The sequence below is a fragment of the Mixophyes fleayi genome, chromosome 1 (assembly GCF_038048845.1).
Source record: "Mixophyes fleayi isolate aMixFle1 chromosome 1, aMixFle1.hap1, whole genome shotgun sequence".
NCBI classification, from domain to species: Eukaryota; Metazoa; Chordata; class Amphibia; order Anura; family Limnodynastidae; genus Mixophyes; species Mixophyes fleayi.
Window position 1 is genome coordinate 20,529,548 of NC_134402.1, and position 22,021 is coordinate 20,551,568.

Here is a 22,021-nt window from a genome sequence, read left to right on the forward strand (position 1 = left end):
TGGAGTTTGCTATCCGCTGAGTCTATTGCCACCATTGACTGTGTTATCTCGTGCTGGATTACTTCAGAGACTTTCTATATTGGCAGTGTTGTTCAGTCATATATACATTTATATTGTGCATATTATTGTGGATCAAAGTCAAGGTGCCCGTGTATATATTGTGTTGCAGTCTCTCCCCGTGCACCTCCTCACATATATATATTCAGTGGTACAACTTGCTAGTGGCAGACCACTGACCCCTGTTTCCAGTTTCACCTGTTCCAGTATCCTCTCACATAGCAGTGGTACAACTTGCTAACGCAGACCACTGACTCCCCGGATACCTCCACTTGGATTCCATTCCTTCACTCAGACAGCGGTACAACTTGCTATCCGCAGACCGCTGACTCTCATCACCTCCTCGTTTCTGTTGGACATTCCTCCTCACTATAGCAGTGGTACAACTTGCTACCGCAGACCACTGACTACCTTCACGTGTCCTTTGTCCATACAGTTCCTCGTGTATTACTACCTCCATATTGCCAGTGCTGCTAGTCATAGACTTTCCTGAGCATCTCATCATCTGCTATTTCCTGTTCCGTGATCACCCTGCTACCAGAGTACCATATTACCACCTATACTGCTCTGGTAAGCCTATCACCTGGTGATCCCTGGGTAAAGACTCCTAGTGCCCGTGACAGACAGCTCATTGTAAAGGAGTTCATAAAGGCCATCATGGCGATCTGTCAAAAATAGTTTATTTCTTGCAATTTGCACTTTTAGCCATTTGCCCATTTAGCTTTCGTCTGTGGATAAACGTGCACAAGTCAATGGAGATCCAGAGTCTGAAGACTCATGGGAGTTGTGACCTCTCAGTGTGCGTCCCTCCTTCTGCCAAGGCTCTGGTGAAGAGACGTATCTACGAAGAAGGATGACGAACCGACGGGTTTCAATCAGGCCTTCAATGAGCATCAGACCCTTAGTGAAAAGCGATAAATCATCTGAGGACCTCTACACCATTTTATTACTGTCCACATTAACCATCAGTGAGAGCAACAATCTCCATAAATAAAAGTCCCGTAAACCCATAGAAACCATTAAAAAGTCACAATACTCTCGACTTTTACAAAGTGAACCATAAGAGGTCCTAAAAGATAGCAATCCTGGGGTTATCATACATCAGAGGCTCTTTATGTCTAATGTTCCTCATAATTTCCTCTTGTTGAATAAGACACCAGATAATGTCGCTTGCAAAATCTGAGGGACATCTCCATCCCCCTTCATCTCTGAGATGACTCTTCTAAAGGAGGACTGGATAGATGCCAGATGAGCAAAGTTATCCTTGGTAGGTAAGGATTTAAAGCATAAGACAGGGTCTACTGAATTCCAGTCATCCATCGAGTCCTCATATGAAGATCCTCCATCTGACCATGCAGGTGCCATCTTGGCTCAGCCATGTGAGCAGGACTCTGGGTCTAGAGAGAAGTGACCTAAGTCTGTAGCTGGTTTGAGGTAGCAGTTTGTGGGGTGTTCCTCTGCCCGGGGGTCTTCTCTCTTTCCTTACCTGTGATTTGGAACCAGTACATAGGCTGCTAAGTGGCAGCTGGGTAGCACGAGGCGATTACACAAGATGTATTCACCTATATTTTATCTGTCACCAGGTTTCATCCAAGTCCCCTCCCTGCCCGCAGTTCTGTATCTAGTTATAATAACAGAAACACATCCAACTGACAGGCTGAACAAAGTTTAGATGGATTAAGGTAATTGAATTGCAGCTTATGATGTGGAAACTGAATCCTCAAATACAATTATCTCCCTCTGAGGCAGGACAGCCGTATTAGATATGATAGGTGTATTTAGCAATAAAACCTGTTAGAGAAAAGTAGAGAGGAGAGAAATGTTCAAAACTGTCCCACGCAACTTTCCCCTAATTCTGTATTTGACTGGGGAATTTCACACATTTTGTTAAAAAGTTAGTGGCATATAGATATGGGCAAAAGGGCGCAAATGTTTGATGGAAAGCGAGTTTTGCTGCAGAACAGGCTGTTTCACAGAGGTACAAATCTTCCTGCATTGCTTTTACATTCCGCACTGTATTGGTAGATTACAATTTGCAGATTTTCTAGCCTATCAATAGTGCTATTGGAATGGTCATATCATTCTGTTGGGGGGGGCGGTATTAGGTGTAGGTGTAGGACTGGGAACTCTTGAGGCCAATTTTCACCAAGACGTGCTCAATTTGACTGCAAATGTGAATAGCTCGCTTTAAGAGATCCTCTTATAGCCGTTTTAAGGCAGCCTATGTGGATGATCCTGGGCTTTAACTCTTGGGTCTCTTGACAACGTACTTATCAGACATGCACTTCAGACATATACATTTATACAAGTCTGCATTTGACACGTTGCAGCTGAGCAGGTTACACGCGATACAGTCTCAGTTGGTCCTGCAATCTGCATCATGTCGCGTATACCGAATTTGACCTTTGAGTATTAACTTAAAGAATCTAGAGAGTAAGAATTTCATCTATGTTAACATGCTGTTGGCCATCATTGATAAATAAGGACGTTTTCAGGGATTAGAATTTCCAAGGACAGTTGTAAACTATGGACAGATGGCGTCCCCCTGATACACAGCCATGCATGAAAAATTAGGGTATTATTATAATCATGATTATTTATTCAGATCCAAATATTCGGTTTTACACAGATACAAAATTATACAAATAGCAGAACGAAGCTTCGGAAAGGGCAAGGTTAGCCGAGGTTCTCAAGCCGTGGTATCAGTCTCACAAGGGGTGACTTTGATGGCATTCAAGGGTACTTCAGGCTGTTAAATATAAGTCAGAACAACATTAATATTTATGTTTTATTTATTGAGAAACAATGAACCATAGGACTTTATAACCAGGCAGCAATGTGTTGCTATAAAAGTGTGGTGATAACAGGCGAGCTGGCGCTGGTCGGCCACCTGTTTAAACATTGGAATGTAGGATCTACCCCCACAGGTTGAAAAGTGGTGGGGCCTCACCTATTTGCAGCCCATGATAGAGCCCAGGTGGGAGAGACCTCAAGGTGGCAGACAAGCAGCCCAGAGACAAGCTGAGAAAAAGGCTCAGGACAAGTCTACTGCATGATAGGGAGAGCACAAAAAGAGAGACAGCAGATATAGCATACCTCCCAACATGTCTGTCCTGACCAGTGGGACATGAGGCGGGATTACAGCAAAAAAGGGGTGTGGCCAAATTGTAATTGGGACATGGCCACGCCCCTAGAGGGCTGTTAAGTGCTGTAAACCGCTAGGCTGCCCATTACAAAACTACAACGGGACTGAGCCCTAAAATCAGGACTGCCCCGCTGAACAGGGACAGTTGACAGGAAAGGGTGTAGAGAAATAAAGGGGTTAGCGGCTTAGCTGGCCATTGCCTAGAGGGGGGCCAGGAAGTGAATTAGCGCTTCCTATGGGGGGGAGTTTGTCAGTGGGAGACCCTTTTGGGCACCTAAACACACGCACTGACCAAAAGGCTTCTACCAGAGCTCGTTCCGCGTGCCTCGGTCACAGTAGGCATGAGTAGAGGAATTCAGCAAGTTTCAAAAGTCCTGGAATTTTGGGGGTTTGGGGTTACTTTTCAATATAAAAAGTGTTGTCGCACATAGGACATTACACTGACAGTACTAATATGAAGGGTTTGTGAATCTCATTATCACTGATCCTACAGATCCACTTTTGACAGCAAAGGACGGGTGTGCACCAATGATAATCTGTACTGTACAAGGCCAAGTATTACAAAAAGAATCGCTAATTCCACCATTTTAAGATTACACTAAACAAGCAGACAGCTGTTATAAAATGTATTCATTCCCCTTCTTCACAATACATTCCCCTCTTCACAATACATGCCTACCTCCCCCTTCACAATACATTCACCCAATTCACTTACCTTGTTCTTAACGCAATGCGTCAGGTCCCAGACACTGAGAGACTGGGAGCGTGCCATGCAATGATCAAGTCACTGCACCGCGCGCTCTCAGCCTATCAGTGTTTTGGAGCCACTGTATCACTGGGGGTTGCAGACCCAAGGTCTGTCTGGGCCCTGTACAGCTGTACATCCTGTGCCCCCCCTAATGGCGGTCCTAACAACATTATACAATGGGATTCAATTGAACACGAGGTCCAGGTTTGAATAGAAGACCTACAGGACCTTGCAGTGAATTTAATTGCCCCCCTTACAGCGCTCATGTGATAGGAACATTGCTACATATAGGCAAATAGGGCATATAAACACTGAGTTTTCTTGGTTAAAATATGCATATGCAAAGTGTGTCAAGTTTATATTCAACTTATTTTTAGCATTTTCCTGTTACCTTTAGTTGCTTATGACACAACCATATGACCCCCAATAGCCCTTTAATTGGGTTGACAAGGTCTACTAGTAATGGCATTACATGGGCAGATCAGCATGTGTTCTAAGTGGGTCAGTAGGAGATTGGAATCGAGCTGTAACAATTTTAGCAGATTTAGTGGATTTTCTTTTGGCTGACTTGGATTAGCACTGGCAGTATCAGAGGCGTCGTCTAACGAACCTCCAGTTTTTCCCAGCGACCACCACAAGGGGGTTTGAGCTTCGCTGCTGGGGGGTTTGCAGGTTGTGGCCGTCTGCGCTGCCTCCAGGTGTGACGAGCTGCTATCAAAGAATGGACTGGTCAATGTATCTGGGACTAGTACACAGACAGACTGCAGGGTGCAGATAACAGGAAGGAGCATCGGAACAAACCGGTTCAGCAACAATCAGCAGCATAAGCAGCTCCAAACGACAGGCAGAAGAGAGGTCAGAATTCACAGAAATCAGCCACAAGATGCACAAGAACGATGGAGTAGAGGTATGGAGCCTAACATTCTAGCACAGGCCTGGGCTCAGAACAGATTAGATTTAAATAGCTGAGTTGATGAAGAGGGCGGGCCTCTGGTCAGCAGTCACATGACCACAGGTTCAGAGCTCTTATAGGGCCGCAGACATCCTGTTGTACAGAGTAGGAAGTGGCACAGGGGCCAGCGCCTGGAACGGAGGGGATAGCCTTGGGAGCATGCTGGACAGCGGATTCAATAAGTAACAGCTGTAAACTGGCGTATGACACCAGCTCTGTATCATGACACAGATTCACTGCATTAGATATATACTGTATTTAAAAATATTATTAGTAAATCCTACATATCCTACATAGAAAGCAAAGTCATACCTCCCAACACATAGAATCGCTAAAGCAGGACAAAATAAGGCCCCCCTCCCAGTTCCAACCAATCTCCACCCAAAAATGGACAAATGAAGGTAATACTGTTAAGACCTGTCCGTTTTGCAGTCTGTGAAATGGGATGTCCCGCAAAAATCTGGACAATTGGGCTTGAGTCATTAAGGAACGAATCTCTGTTTTTTGTGGATATCGTACGCAATTACCTTCTGCTCATGCCCAGAAAAAGGACTTTCAGCCATCAACGAATGCAAGTCCGCTGCGTATGTCAACGCAAATGACAGTTAATGACGGCCTACGATTTCGGGGAGTGAACAGTGGCTGGGAAGGCAGGGGCAAACGCAGGATTTGCAGAGGGGGGTTTCCACACCACGCCGCCAGTGGGTGTGACCAGCATGCATGGGGGCGTGGCTATAATATTAGACAGTGCTTGGCCGCTCTCCAACTCTTTCTATCCCCATAATATACATGGGCAATGCTGTTAGGTGCACGCAGCTCTCTCTTTTTGAGCAGAGCCATTTTGAAGTGGGGCAGTGTCCACCCACTTCAATTATACAGTGCCCCAGGCATGGAGGGGGGTCTCCAGGCACTAGCACCCCCCCCTCGGTTTGCCTATGGAAGGGGACGTGTGCCCGTACTCGATGCACAATGTGGGCGTGCCAAACTCAAGCGAATGCAGCCACGTCAGAATGAAGCTCTGCATTTGTGAAAGTTTCTTGTTTTTCTGCCGTATCTCTTGCACCAGCTAAGGGGCTAGTCTAAGTCCTGAGTCAGTATCGTTTGCATGTTATAACATGTGTCCGCAATCAGGAGCAACTGTAAAAATGTATTTTATGTACAGTAGACATTGAGGACACCTAACTTTTTATACAATTTTCCTTCCTAATCATAAATCACTATATTATTGAGGTAACATTACTTGATTAAAATTGTTTTTTTCTGTGCGTTCTTTTGAGATTTCATATTCCACATACGTCATGTACGCATCCTGCAGAGTCTGGTCTAATACAGTAGAATGAAACTACACCCATAGTCAATGCCACACGTATGTTGCGATCCGTTCCTGACTCCAGGAGGTAAATGTAGCAAGCTGAGAGTTTTCCGGCGGGTTTGAAAAGTGGAGTTGTTGCCTTTTTTCCACCAATCAGATTCTAGCTTTTCAGTTTGCAGAATGTACTAAATAAATGATAGCTAGAGTCTGATTGTTTTTTCAAACCCGACGGAAAACTCTCAGCTTAATACATTTAACCCCGGCGGGAGTACGCAGAGACGATTTACGTGGCGCTGAGAACAACTGCACAATGCTCTCATTTTTATTGTACCATGATAAAGGAAATGCCTTAATGTCTCAGGCCCAATGTGTATTACTGTATGTTTAGAGATGCTGAAAAAAAATCAGGTGAAACAGGGTACAATGCTGTTATTATTTCCAATATTTAAAATAATCTCCAGGCAAACTTTACTGAGACTGTCTACATAGACTGCATTTACTGCACACTCTATCATGAAATATTTACTGTTACAACATATTTTTTTTTTATACACTAAATACACATCTTTAATAAATATCAGCTTGTAAAGCCTGGGAAAAAAGAACAGGCAGGGAGACTTTAATTGAGTAAAATAAATTGTACCGATCAGATAGTCATTACAGAGAAACAAACAGAATTCCACGGACAAAAATTTGCAGACGCAACGTGTGACCTAAATAGGTGGAACTTTGTCCTTTGGATATTTGAATGGTTAATATGTACAATAAAGACCTTAAAATATCATTTTTATTGCACCATGATAACGGAAATAAGGTGATTTGCCGAAGGTCACAAATAATTGGAACTGATTTCAGGCTAGGGTCTCCCATTTCACAGTCGAGCGCCTGCACCAAAAGGTTACTAAATTAAAATGACGGTACAATTTCAACTGCCGCTATACCATTTACAGCCGGTGCAGGGGAGAGGTGTCAGGGAATAAGTTATAAAGGGAAAACAATGAGCAGACAATGAAAAGCTGATGCTTCATTCTAAACAGAGGGTGCAGTAAATGACCTCCAACTATTGAAACTTTATGAGGCAGATAGAGAAAAGACAGGGGGAAGAAGGTTTATGGACAGTAATGAAGCCAGTAGCAGTTACGAGATGGGCTACAACCCAATGGAGGGCTTCAATATACTGTGACATTTATAAGCAAGAATGTGGAGGCAAGTGTCAGCAATTTGGATACACCTGGAGGCAAAGCTTCTGTATTGTGACTGCATTTATTTTATGTTTGTGGGTAGAGGAAGGAAGCATACACCCGAGTATGTTAATATGCATCTGACATTTGTGCTCGTTGTAACAATCTTATGTATGAATGGAAAATTAAATTAACAGAGTTTAAAAGACTCGCTGTATCCTTCAGCACTTGGTTCTGACATCAATATAGGGCCGGGGAGAAGAAAGCATCCCGTAATTTTCCAATGCTTGACATATTTAATATCAACTCCAATGTTAGAGCTTTGTATCATATGCAGGTGTGGTTGACACCACAATCTTTCTGTAACAGCAGCCTCTATCTACCCTACCATGTGCTCCTGGAGAACCTGGGGTAGATTTATCAAACCTTATAAAAAGGAAGAGTGGAGGCCATAGATTATTACTATCATGCAGTATATTGTAGATAATGATAGCTAGAATCTTAATGGTTGCTATGTGCAACACCCCCACTTTCTTTTTTTAGAAGGTTTAATAAATCTCAACCTCAGTCTGTGGCTTCCTGCTGCCTCCATTCCCCTCCTCACATCATGTCACTGCCCCTGTCACATGCAGCCCTGTCCTCGCTATGACATCACTCATCTCCTGATATACTCTGTGCTGCTGGGGACCCTGCTCCTTACACTATATAACTCAGTCTGTTGCTTCCTGCTGCCTCCATTCCCCTCCTCACATCATGTCACTGCCCCTGTCACATGCAGCCCTGTCCTCACTAACACATCACTCATCTCCTGATATACTCTGTGCTACTGGGGACCCTGCTCCTTACACTATATAACTCAGTCTGTTGCTTCCTGCTGCCTCCATTCCCCTCCTCACATCATGTCACTGTCCCTGTCACATGCAGCCCTGTCCTCGCTATGACATCACTCATCTCCTGATATACTCTGTGCTGCTGGGGACCCTGCTCCTTACACTATATAACTCAGTCTGTTGCTTCCTGCTGCCTCCATTCCCCTCCTCACATCATGTCACTGCCCCTGTCACATGCAGCCCTGTCCTCACTAACACATCCCTCATCTCCTGATATACTCTGTGCTACTGGGGACCTTGCTCCTTACACTATATAACTCAGTCTGTTGCTTCCTGCTGCCTCCATTCCCCTCCTCACATCATGTCACTGTCCCTGTCACATGCAGCCCTGTCGTCCCTAACACATCACTCATCTCCTGATATACTCTGTGCTGCTGGGGACCCTGCTTCTTCCACTATATAACTCTCAGTCTGTGGCTTCCTGCTGCCTCCATTCCCCTCCTCACATCATGTCACTGCCCCTGTCACATGCAGCCCTGTCCTCCCTAACACATCACTCATCTCCTGATATACTCTGTGCTGCTGGGGACCCTGCTTCTTCCACTATATAACTCTCAGTCTGTGGCTTCCTGCTGCCTCCATTCCCCTCCTCACATCATGTCACTGCCCCTGTCACATGCAGCCCTGTCCTCACTAACACATCACTCATCTCCTGGGTGACCCTGCTCCTGTCACTTAATAACTCCATATCCATAAGAACCTACTGTATTCCTACTTGTCATGTTAACTTCTGTTCATTAAGAGTCATGACAGCTGAATCAATACATTAATAAGTACGTCAGCATGTGATTGTGCTTGTCCCAGTAGACCACTTTCTATGGATGCTTGTTTAGACATCTAAATGCAATCATCCTGCTGACTAGAGGTGAGCAACATTTTCAGAAATGTTTTGCAAAATATTCAACTTTTTTCATATTTCGAAATTCCCCACATTTCAGCCAATGGAAGTTGGACTTAAGTGTTCTCAGTCCTAACCCAACAACACCACACAACAGATTGAATGGTCCATTAGTGAGGTTTTTAAATCTGCTAAAAGAACAAGGCCTTCTAACCTTGCTATGCTGTATTTGATGCATTGCACTCTTGAAAGAGTATATACACATATACATATATAAATGTCTAATTTATTTAAGGCCTTTATTGATTTCAGCATGACTGTATGTGGACATAACGGCAGCGTGTAATTGTTGATATTTATTACCACTTATGGATACAGCGCCAGTATATTCCAAAGCGCTTTACAATTGGGGATACACATAATAAAATAAAACTGAGCAATAACAGAGAGGTAAGAGGACCCTGCTCACAAGCTTGCAATCTATAAGACAATAGGAGTTTCATACAGGGGTGACACACATTTTATATTGGTCCAGCCAGATTGCAATGGTAGAAAGTGCTTAGCGGGCTATATGATCCAGCCATGTTGGTCAGGGGGTCAGAGTGTTGTTTGAGTATAGACAGAGAATACATGTAAGTTAGAGTGATAGTACTAGGAACAGCCTGCAATAGTTACAAAGGTGGTTCAGGAATCTAATAATCTTGCCTGAAGAGATAAGTTTCTAGGGGAATGTTTGCAGGTTTGGGGACTATTAATACTTTAATCAAGTGTTTTTTCTTTTAATCACTTGCATTCTAATCATATCAGGACAGGCATGCTGGTCCCTGTAGTACCATTTTTGGGGCTTTTGGAGTACCCCCATGTAAATTAACTCACAATCTAAAAACACATGGAAGTATGACCCAATAGAAGGACTCTCATTGTTCAAAGTAAGGACCAGCCTATGAACAGAAGCGCCGTGACAGGAGGCTTATCATATACGTGGAAATGTGTGTAACGAAGAATCCTGCATTTTATGTACAAATAGATGGCAGATTTAAATAGTGTTTTATTACTGTTTGACATCAGTGTACTGGGGGATTGTTGTATGTGTTACTGATTTGAATGATTCATTATTTCCTGGAAAGTGTTGCGTAATAAGGTGACACTATATAAATAGACAATACTAAACAAAAGTTGCCTTGTTGTGATGCAGTTCAGTATATACAAACATGTTTTGAAAAGGTCTCTTCTGAAGAAACATTACACAGGTATTTGGACATTCTCATTATCTCGCTGTGATACAATGTTCCCTTGAAATAATAAAAATGCTGAATATTTGAATATTTGGTCTGGTGGTAAAATAAACAGCAAATTGAATCACTGCATGACTGCTATCAGCTACATTATTTTCCACTTGAAAACAGCAATATATACAAAAGTCCAGAAAACTGTGTCCCAACAACCATTAATCTTGGAGAGTATACAGTAATAATTTGATGACAGAACAGGATAGATAAATGCATTTCCCACCCAAATGTGACAAATATCTATGTCATTTGCGACCTGTTAATTCATCATCATCTTTTTATATATCTTCCACGCTCATCACATCCTCCCATTCCCGGATACAGGACTTTTTTCAGGCTCCACACACTTTGTGGAATTCACTCCCTTGCACAATTAGACTTTCCTTTAGTCTTCAAACCTTCAAGCGTTCTCTGAAAACCCATCACTTCAGGCGAGCTTATAATATTCCTCACCCAGCATCTTAATCTCCCTAGGTTACCCTATTACAACCCTCTACACAACTAACATCAGACCAATATAGTTGTGTGATTGAACATTCAGCCCACTAAATACTTTTTAACCTTTGCATTCTAGCTGGACCAATGTTCAATATGATGTAGCTCTTACTCTTGTGTATCAAACTCCCATTGTCCCATAGATTGTAAGCTTGTGAGCAGGGTCTTCTTACCTCTCTGTATGCATGTATTACCCGGTATTGTTTTATTACTGTTTGTCCCCAATTGTAAAGCGCTACAGAACCTGCTGACGCTATATAAATAAATGTTGATGATAATGATAGCACCCCTAATTCCACATCGCTGTACAGAGAACTCACTCACCTTTGTCCATGCCCCATTGGAGCTTACAGTCTACATTCCCTAACATACACACAGACAGACTAGGGTTAATTTTGTCAACAGCCGATTAACCTATCAGTATGTTTTTGGAGTATGGATGGAAACCGGAGCACCAGGAAGAAACCCACACAAACACAAGGAGAACATACAAACTCCACATAGATAAGGCCATGGTCGGGAATCAAACTCATGACCATAGTGCAATGAGGTGAAGGTGCTAACCACTGAGCCACCATGCTGCCACTGTGCTACAGCACTGCTCACGGCTTTGAAATACAACCTTTTCTGTTCTCTTCAATAGAGCTATCTGCACGGTTGGCATCCTGGCTTAAGTTAAGGGGAGGGTTCTATTTGCTACATAGTGGGGGGGAAGGGGTAGTGCGGCAGTTCCCAAAGTGTGCGCCGCAACTCCCTGGGGTGCCGCGGCGCTGTCACAGAGGTGCCGCGCTCACCCTCCAAAAAAAAAAGAAAAAAGAAACACCCCCCCCAAAATAAAACGTATCCATCCAGCGCCGGATCCTTGCCCTCACTGACTGCCGGGCGTGACGTCATCACGTCTGACAGCGTCAGTGAGGAGCGGCAGCAGAGAGGACAGAAGACAGCGGAACATGAAGAATGAAGGTAAGTAAAGGAACGGAGAGTGAAGGGGGACAGAGACACGCTGAAGGAGGGGGGGACAGAGAGAGAGAGAGAGACACGCTGAAGGATGGGGGGAACAGAGAGAGAGAGACACGCTGAAGGAGGGGGGGGGACAGAGAGAGAGAGACATGCTGAAGGAGGGGAGGGAACAGAGAGAGAGAGACACGCTGAAGGGGGGGGCAGAGAGAGAGACACGCTGAAGAAGGGGGACAGAGAGAGAGAGACACGCTGAAAGAGGGGGGGGACAGAGAGAGAGAGAGACACGATGAAAGACGGGGGGCAGAGAGAGAGAGACATGCTGAAGGAGGGGGACAGAGAGAGAGAGACACCCTGAAGGAGGGGGACAGAGAGAGAGAGAGACACGCTGAAGGAGGGGGACAGAGAGACATGCTGAAGGAGGGGGACAGAGAGAGAGACACGCTAAAGGATGGGGACAGAGAGAGACATGCTGAAGAAGGGGGACAGAGAGAGAGAGAGAGAGAGACATGTTGAAGGAGGGGGACAGAGAGGGAGAGAGAGACGTTGAAGGAGGGGGACAGAGAGAGAGAGAGACGTTGAAGGAGGGGGACAGAGAGAGAGAGACACTCTGAAGGAGGGGGACAGAGAGAGAGAGAGACATACTGAAGGAAAGGGACAGAGAGAGAGAGACACGCTAAAGGATGGGGACAGAGAGAGACATGCTGAAGAAGGGGGACAGAGAGAGAGACATGTTGAAGGAGGGGGACAGAGAGAGAGAGAGAGAGACATTGAAGGAGGGGGACAGAGAGAGAGAGAGACGTTGAAGGAGGGGGACAGAGAGAGAGACACTCTGAAGGAGGGGGACAGAGAGAGAGAGAGACATACTGAAGGAAAGGGACAGAGAGAGAGAGAGACGCTGAAGGAGGGGGACAGAGAGAGACACGCTGAGGGAGGGGGACAGAGAGAGAGAGAGACACACTGAGGGAGGGGGACAGAGAGAGAGAGAGAGACACTGAAGGAGGGGGACAGAGAGAGAGAGAGACGCTGAAGGAGGGGGACAGAGAGAGAGACACGCTGAAGGAGGGGGACAGAGAGAGAGAGACACACTGAAGGAGGGGGACAGAGAGAGAGAGACTTGCTGAAGGAGGGGGATAGAGAGAAAGAGAGACGCTGAAGGAGGGGGACAGAGAGAGAGAGACGTTGAAGGAGGGGGACAGAGAGAGAGAGAGAGACGCTGAAGGAGGGGGACAGAGAGAGAGAGACGCTGTAGGAGGGGGGCAGAGAGAGAGACACGCTGAAGGAGGGGGGCAGAGAGAGAGAGACACACACACTGAAGGAGGAGGGCAGAGAGAGAGAGACACACGCTGAATGAGGGGGGCAGAGAGAGGGAGACACGCTGAAGGAGGGGGGCAGAGAGAGAGACGCTGAAGGAGGGGGGGCAGAGTGAGACGCTGAAGGGGGGACACAGGGTGTGAGATGGTGAAGAGGGGGAGACAGGGTGTGAGATGGTGAAGAGGGGGAGACAGTGTGTGAGATGGCGAAGGGGTGCAATGATAAAGAGGCACAATGTGATGGTGAAGGGGTCTAAATACATCTTGCGTCATTTTTACCCAACTACTTAAAAAACGGGACTACCTGGTAATTAATTTTGCTTAGGGGTGCCTTGGAAACATGATGGTGGCCCTAAGGGTGCCTTGAACTGAGAAAGTTTGGGAACCACTGGGGTAGTGTATGTTAAAGAGTTGTCCAATAGTGGAAACCCCTTTAAAAAAAAAAAAAAAATGCAACTTTCCTCATTTGTACACGAAAGACAAGGATAGTGGATAACACAAGATGTCTGTGTTTTATTGCTCTTTTGGAAAATACCAGAAAGTTTGTTTTAAGTTTACTTTTTATACACAAAAGAAAGGCAATAGCAAAGATAGAATTTGATGTGAGAAAACATTAGCAGTATTTCCTCACAACTAAAATCAAGAAACTGAGAGAAATTAAACTAGAAATCTATAGCTCGTTAATTATGCCTGAATAGCTCTTTAAAGAAGTTTTTATTCATTGTTGTGCATTGCTGGGAGCATTGTATTTTACATTTTATTATCGCTGCTTCGCTCATTAATAACTCGCAAATTGATTAAACTATTTCAGGTCGCACAGCAGCTATTGTAAATTAGAGAAACATGCATAGGTAGATCATTCATCCCCCAGATGTGTATGGAATAAACTTTCGCAGGATAAATAGCCTTTTAGTGATTTTCTATTAAATATGCTCCATTAATGATCTTTTATTTTATGTCGCTGGAGGTGAGGTAGGAGATGAAATGGCGTGGAGCTAATATGTTATTTCAGCCCTATAGCTATAACAAATAGTATAGACACAAAAACAATATATTTATAAATCAAAAGTAGGAACTTTCGGTGTTTGAAGTATATTCTCCTAAGAGTTCAGGCATCAAACTCAAGTCTACTTTTCTTTCTGTTGATATGTTATGTACAGCAGAGAGCTCTGGATGGTGTTTAAGGGAGAGGAAGGTGACAAACAGTTTATTTCATTGAGGCCAAAGCCCGTGGACCTACACAGTAAGAAACAGCATTTGTGCAGAAAGTTCAGTAAAAAAAAACAATGAAACACCCCTTTCGGTTCTACCCCAGTGAATATTCCAATGCTCTAATTGGTTGCAAGTTTTCTAGTCCTGCAAAATTTCTACTGCTCCAATTGGTTACATGTCGGTCTAGCCTTGTGAAATTTCTAATGCTAAGATTGGTTGCATATAACAAAAATTGTTTTTAAAAGTGATTTAAGCGGTTTTGAGTCCCACCATTACCAAAAAATTGTAACACTCTAGTAACAAAATCAATAAAATAATACTTATATTTTCAATCTTGATGCGTCTAGGTGATCCACCTTGAAAGAGACACTATATGGCCAATCGCGTTTGTGGATGAGAGAGGTGTTACTATTCTAACCAGAGCTACCATCTTGGATTCGGTGTAATTATCTAGCATCCATTTGCCCCGGGGAGGATATAAGAGGATTATCCCAATCCTCTGGTATGATTCTAAACATAGGTTTTTAGATTTCTTAAAATGTCCTTTTATGTTGTTTTCATTTGAGTGTTATACTTATTCTTATAAAATGTTTCCTTTTTTAAGAACATATTACACTAGATCTCTTTCCTTCTATTTTTTTCTCTATGAATATGGGTTTATTAATGTGAGGGAGAGTAGTGTTCATCACGGAGATCCTTACATCAAATGGACTTAAGTCCCACGAATAAGACTTGACTAAGTTCTAACTCTGAAACTATTTGTGACATCCTAATGCTCTGATTGGTTACAAGTTAGTCTAGGCCTCTGAAATTTCTACGGCTCTGATTGGTTACATGATGGTCTAGTTCTGTGACATTCTAATGCTCTGATTGGTTACAAGTTAGGCTAGCCCTCTGAAATTTCTACAGCTCCGATTGGTTACATAATGGTCTAGCCCAGGGGTGGGCAAACCTGTCCTCAAGGGCCATATCCAGTTCATGTTTTTAGGATTTCTGTCTGTAGAAACAGGTGGGATAATTACTGACCCAGCCAAATAGATTAACTCAGCTGTACATGATTAAAGAAATCCTAAAAACATGAACTGGATATGGCCCTTGAGGACAGGTTTGCCCACCCCTGGTCTAGCCCTTTGACATTCTAATGCTCTGATTGGTTACAAGTTAGTCTAGCCCTCTGAAATTTCTACAGCTCCGATTGGTTACATAATGGTCTAGCCCTGTGACATTCTAATGCTCTGATTGGTTACATGATGGTCTAGCCCTGTGAAATCCTAATGCTCTGATTGGTTACAAGCTAGTCTAGCCCTCTGAAATTTCTACAGCTCAGATTGGTTAAATGATGGTCTAGCCCTGTGAGTATTATAATGCTGTGATGGGCATTAATTACCATTGTCTCCGGACACTATCATCACAATGACAGTGGTCATTATATCAGTTCATGATTAGAAATGTTACTAAGGGGTCTATTTATCCATAGGCTCCTTTCTCCACCTATAGAGACGATTTCCCATTATGGATATATAAAATTCCTTATCTAAACAATTTCTAAAAAATAAATAATAATAAAAAAGTAAAAATCAGCTGCCCAGCTATACTGGGCCACAATGATAAGGGTTAACTTACTGATTCATCGGACCAGTCTCTGTAGATTCCATTTGCTGTTGTGCTTGTTGTCACAGTGGAACTCATAGCAATTTTATATATATAAAATCTAACTATAAAATCTAACTATACTAATTTTGGAAGTGATGTTTCCAACTAGACAACTATCGTCTAGTTGGACAATATCCAAATATTGTTGGATGAGGATGATACATCACCTGTTATTCCCATTAACAAAATGCATACAGTGAGACTCCGAACCAGAAATGCTTTCTTAGACTTCCTGCTATGCGTTCCACAGTGGAACGCATAACGGAATTAGAATTCCGAACTTGTATTAAAAGAATTTATAGCTAATTTGTTGTGCAGCTAGAAATGTAGTCTGGAGAAGGTGATACGTTCATTGGTGGAGTAATGGGAAATGATACTTACTGTGTAGCTGTAGAATGTAGTATTTAGTAGTAGTTTATCAACAGAAGTCTGAAACCATGTGACCCTCATATGCGTTCCAGGGTGGAATATATATTGTTTGTAACACTGTGAAGGGTGGACACATGCACTAGAATTGACAATTTCCTAAAATGAGCTACAACTGACAACCCTTTGGCGCTATATATAGTCAGGTAATTATAATGTTGTATTATTTATGCTTTTCCTGTCTGCTGTTCAATGAAAACCTGTCTTGAAAAAGGTCTGGATGTAAGACCGAAACGTTGACTATAATATAAATGAACTGGATTGAAAATAAAGAATAATCTATCTGTTTTAAATGGTGGCTAAGTGGTTAGCACTTCTGCCTCACAGCGCTGGGGTCATGAGTTAAATTCCCAACCATGGATATCTGTGAGGAGCTTGTATGTTCTCCCCGTGTTTGCGTGGGTTTCCTCCGGGTGCTCCGGTTTCCTCCCACACTCCAAAAACATACTGGTAGGTTAATTGGCTGCTATCAAAACTGACCCTAGTCTCTGTCTGTCTCCCTGTGTGTGTATATTAGAGAATTTAGACTGTAAGCTCCAATGGGGCAGGGACTGATGTGAATGAGTTCTCTGTACAGCGCTACGGAATCAGTGGCGCTATATAAATGAATGGTGAGTGTCCTCTCTATTTTTTGAACATGTGCTAACTACTATGGAAATGGGAGCTATTGTGGAGCAATTAAGTAAATAAGAATAATAATAATAAAGAATTTTTAAAGATTTTTAGTTGGTCATTTTGGCCAATGCGTGATGACTTCTCCACCTGTCACCAGTGAAACCTTTAATATTGGTAATACTAATCCGTATGGGTTAATTGTATTAAAATGACAGAATACGCTTAAGTAAGGTTACCCTAACTAAGTTATACCGCAGCACAACGCGAGATAATTGTGGATCCATCTGAGCATCTTGCAGTCAGTTATCATCCCTGACATCTTTTGTGTAGTGTGTTTACCTAGGGATTTAAAGTAGAGCAAATATTGCAATTTACAGCAAACATAAATGTTTTCTGTTGTCCTAATTGCTATGTTCTGCTGAAAACTGAATGCTTGAAATGTATTATTGTTGCCAGCATTCATAAATATTCTAAATATAATTAAATTGTCTACCGAGTCATTGTTAATATTCTGTATGGGATAATGCACACTGTGCAGAAAATACAAGGGATAGGACTATGTGACCATATGCAAACAAATGGCATTAGTACTTTTATATAGGTCACAGGAAAACTGAAGTGATTTCTAATGTTCCTAATAATTTACAGATTTAAACCCCTAACATATTTCCCTAATGAACTCTTGCTGGAATTATAATAAAAAGGTTCTTGTTTAGCCTGAAATACAGGGTAAAGAAAACATACAAAAGCAAAAGAAAGTGCAATATGAAGCTCAGTACCTTACCAACCAACATTAGGGGGCCCGGCGGCACACACTTACCAGGGGGCCCGCCGTCGTCCAGTCCACGGCGTCTCCGCTGCTGTCTTCAGCCTGGCTGTCACTGTGGCAGTCAGGAAGCAGAATACGATCGCAAGGGGCTGAGCAATCATTCCCCTGTGATCATGTGATCTTCCTGTGACAGACAGGCAGCTGTCAATCGTGATCGCAGGGGAATCATTGCTCCGCCCCTGCGATCATATGCTCCTCCCTTCTCCCTGATGGTGTGGTGTGACCTGACGTCACACAGATGCTCCCGCCGCCCCTGAAGAAGAAGGAGCAGCAGCTGCAACATCTCTGTAAGTATATTTTAAAGAAATTTATTTCAGATTTTTCTGTTTGTTTCAAGTAGTAGGTAAAAACCATATAGAATACAGGAGTTGGTGAGGTGGTTGAAAGAGGAAAGGAGATCCCTGCAGTGTGACAGGCTGTAATAGAGGGCACTACTTAATAAGTTTTGTATAAAAAATTACTTATATAGTATAGTTACATAGTCAAACCGAGAGGGGGTTTCCTAGTGCCTGGAAACCCTCCGCCATGCCTGGGGCACTGTTTATTTGAGGTGGCTGACCCTGCTCCCACTTCACACAGCTCTGCTTGAAAAGGGAGAGCTGCGTGCACCTAACAGTAGTGCATGCAGCATTGCCCATGTATATTATTGGAAAAGGAAGAGTTGGAGAGCAGCCAAGCACTGTCTAAAATTATAGCCGCACCCCCATGCATGCTGGTCACGCCCACTGGCGGCGTGGTGTGGAAACTCCCTCTACAAATCTTGCGTTTGCCCCTGAGTTAGGCCATTAAGATGTATAAATAACCTGAAAGGGAAATAGGAGGGCAAGTCAGGCTAAACCTAATGTACATATGAATACACTCCAACGGAAATATGCATATATATCTCTACAAATAAACCCATATACCTGTACACAAATTATAAGTGTAAAAATGTATATGTACGTCTAATTGTAAATGGTTACCCGACCTGAATGGTAAACCATACACCTATTACATTTTCAATCCAAAAAAACAGATTTTATTCAACAATAAGAACAGAGTCTGCATTAATAAAAATGAAATTCAGAAATATAAATAAGAGCAATGTTGAAATAATATTAAAAGATTGAGGTTAAAATACAATATACATAACACTGGGTGGTTACTGCAATGTAAGCAACAGACAGACTGAAGTGTTTGAATAGAAAACAAACCACAGTGTGAAAGTAGATCACAATAGCATTAAAACACTGTACTTCCAGCCAATACAGTCCAAGATCCTGGATCACTATATGAGAGGGTCTAAGATTTCAAACCAATGTTCATTGTGATGAAAAATTGCTCAATCTCTCATCACAGTGAACATTGGTTTGAAATCTTAGACCCTCTCATATAGTAATCCAGGATATTAGATGTTTTGTTTTTTATTCAAACATTTCCAGTCTGTCTGTTGCTTATATGTTCTCTTTTTTTTAAAATTTGGGGGAGGTACTTGGTCGTCGGTGGGGGGGGAAGTAATCGACGGGGGCAGGCATTTTTTTGGGGGGTGGGTGGAGGAGGCCCTGCCTGCATCATTTGTATTGGGCCCCATGATTTCTGATGGCGGCCCTGCATCTTGCTGTCAGCTTCTTGACTAGAGGACTATGGAAGACTGATAGGAGGAGAAGCAAAACCCTCCATGTACCCATAGTACACTTGACCTTATTCAACGGAACAAGAGGCCATCCAATGTACAGGTTTTTCGATCAACAACTATATTTTTTTTATCAATATTATTATTATTATTACTATTTTTGTTGATTTGTTTTGTTGATATTGTGGAAAACGGCATACAAAAACAGGGACGTAGAAGGTAGACAAAGTGAACACAGATTATACAAAACAAAGGGTAGGGAGTGCCCTGCTCATGAGAGAGTTTACATCCTAATGATAAGGGGCACAGCTGAGACAAGAGAAGTGAGTGTGGCTCGGAGCACTAGTGAGAGTCGTACAGTGGGAGTAGGGTAAGCTATTATCTTAAAAAGAAAAGAACAGATGTATGGCATAAGCGGGTGAAACGCTGTGTCCAGCTGACATATCACAATAAATAACATACTATATGTATATACACTGCATTACTTAAATGTTGCTGAGAGCATCAGCATTGTCGTTGGGGCTTGCAGTGGAGGGGGGTGGAGCGGAGGCTTTGTTGAGGGGTGTATTGTTTCTCTTCTTCCTCAGAGCTGTCTGTGACGGCAGAGGATTGACCTAATTGAGTCTTCAATGGATTACTTATTACTCAGTGCTTGGAGATTACTGCTGGGCCATGGGGTATCTTTTGCATTATGCATGTGGCTCTGGGTCTCCTGGGTGACCCTGCAGGGTGGTCTATAGAGTGCTGTGAGGGCAATTCCAGGACACATGGTCATTGAATGCAGACTATATAACACTGTATGGGTGCAGCAGTTGTCAGTATTACATGGCTGACGTGCGATATAAAACAGCCTTATTGGATATTGAATAGGTTAGGGAGACACAAATGACTATATATAATTGCGCAACTCAATTGGAAGAACGCTGAGCCCCAATCAGGGTTTAACTGTCAGTCCTCAGGTGGGATTCGATCACTGACCTACATACCAAGATGATAAAGCACTGATTCAAAGGACTGAAATACAAATTGCATTCATAAAGATACCTGTTCCTGGAATGAAATGGTGTTATTGCATAGTGTTACTGGTCCACAGCTGAAAGGTCCCCTTACTGCATTTCATATTATCGTGTCATTCTAAAAATATTACTAGAGATAAAATGCACTGTAATATTTCGCTAGCTTATGCTACAACTGACATTAATAATCAGTGGACAATCCAACAGTAGCTAGCCGTTTCTGATTGGCTCATCACCTGTGAAGCTGATATGTGCTCTACTCTACACTAGTCACATTGTGAGGTCTATTATACACTAGACATCAGTGGAATCTGCCCTACACTAGTCACCAGGTGGAGTCTGCTCTACAATAGTCACCATGTGAGGTCTATTATACAGTAGACATCAGTGGAATCTGCCCTACACTAGTCACCAGGTGGAGTCTGATCTACAATAGTCACCATGTGAGGTCTATTATACACTGGACATCAGTGAAATCTGCTCTACACTAGTCACTAGGTGGAGTCTGCTCTACAATAGTCACCATGTGAGGTCTAATATACACTGGACATCAGTGGGATCTGCCCTACACTAGTCACCAGGTGGAGTCTGCTCTACAATAGTCACCATGTGAGGTCTATTATACAGTAGACATCAGTGGAATCTGCCCTACACTAGTCACCAGGTGGAGTCTGATCTACAATAGTCACCATGTGAGGTCTATTATATACTGGACATCAGTGGGATCTGCTCTACACTGGACTCCAGATTGAGAGTTTGCTCTGCACTAGCCATAAAGGGATAAGAAGGTTTTCTCTGCAGAGTAATCTAGAAAGGAAGGTCTGCTTAACAAGAGCCACCACACTGGGAGGTCATCTCTACACTGCCCACTAGATTGGGATCTGGTCAACAGTAGCCATCAGATAATGAGGTCTGCTTTACAATAACTATAATATTGGCAGATCTGTTCGACAGTAGCCACCAGATTTCTGTTAAAAACCAGCCACTCTATTGTGGGCTATGCTTTAATTCATGCCCTCCTAATCTCCCACATTGACTATTGCAATATCTAAACCCCTTTCTCCCTTTTTGGTCTCCTTCACCAAACCTTGTGTCGCTTATAATCTTTACCATTGCAGTATTGTCCTCCTCGCACTACTGGGCAGGTCACTATCAGACACAAGATCAGCACATTCATCTCCTAAAATACTCTGCCAACATTAAAACTTCCATGATTTGACTATTGGTTGTTTCATCCCCACCTATTTCAAAAGTGGAAAATTTGGACGAACAGATCTGTAAGTATCCCACCGCTGACACCACATAATAAATGTAAACTTGGCTCTGTTTTCAATGCACTGGATCTAAAAAGATATTACAAAGTTTTTTATATAACAACAGCTAGAAGGACTTGGGAAGATGCTGTATAAAGTGTATTGTTTGATTTAGATTTCTCTATTCAGTTGTCAGTTTCACGATTCATTCTTTAAAGTGAAGCAACT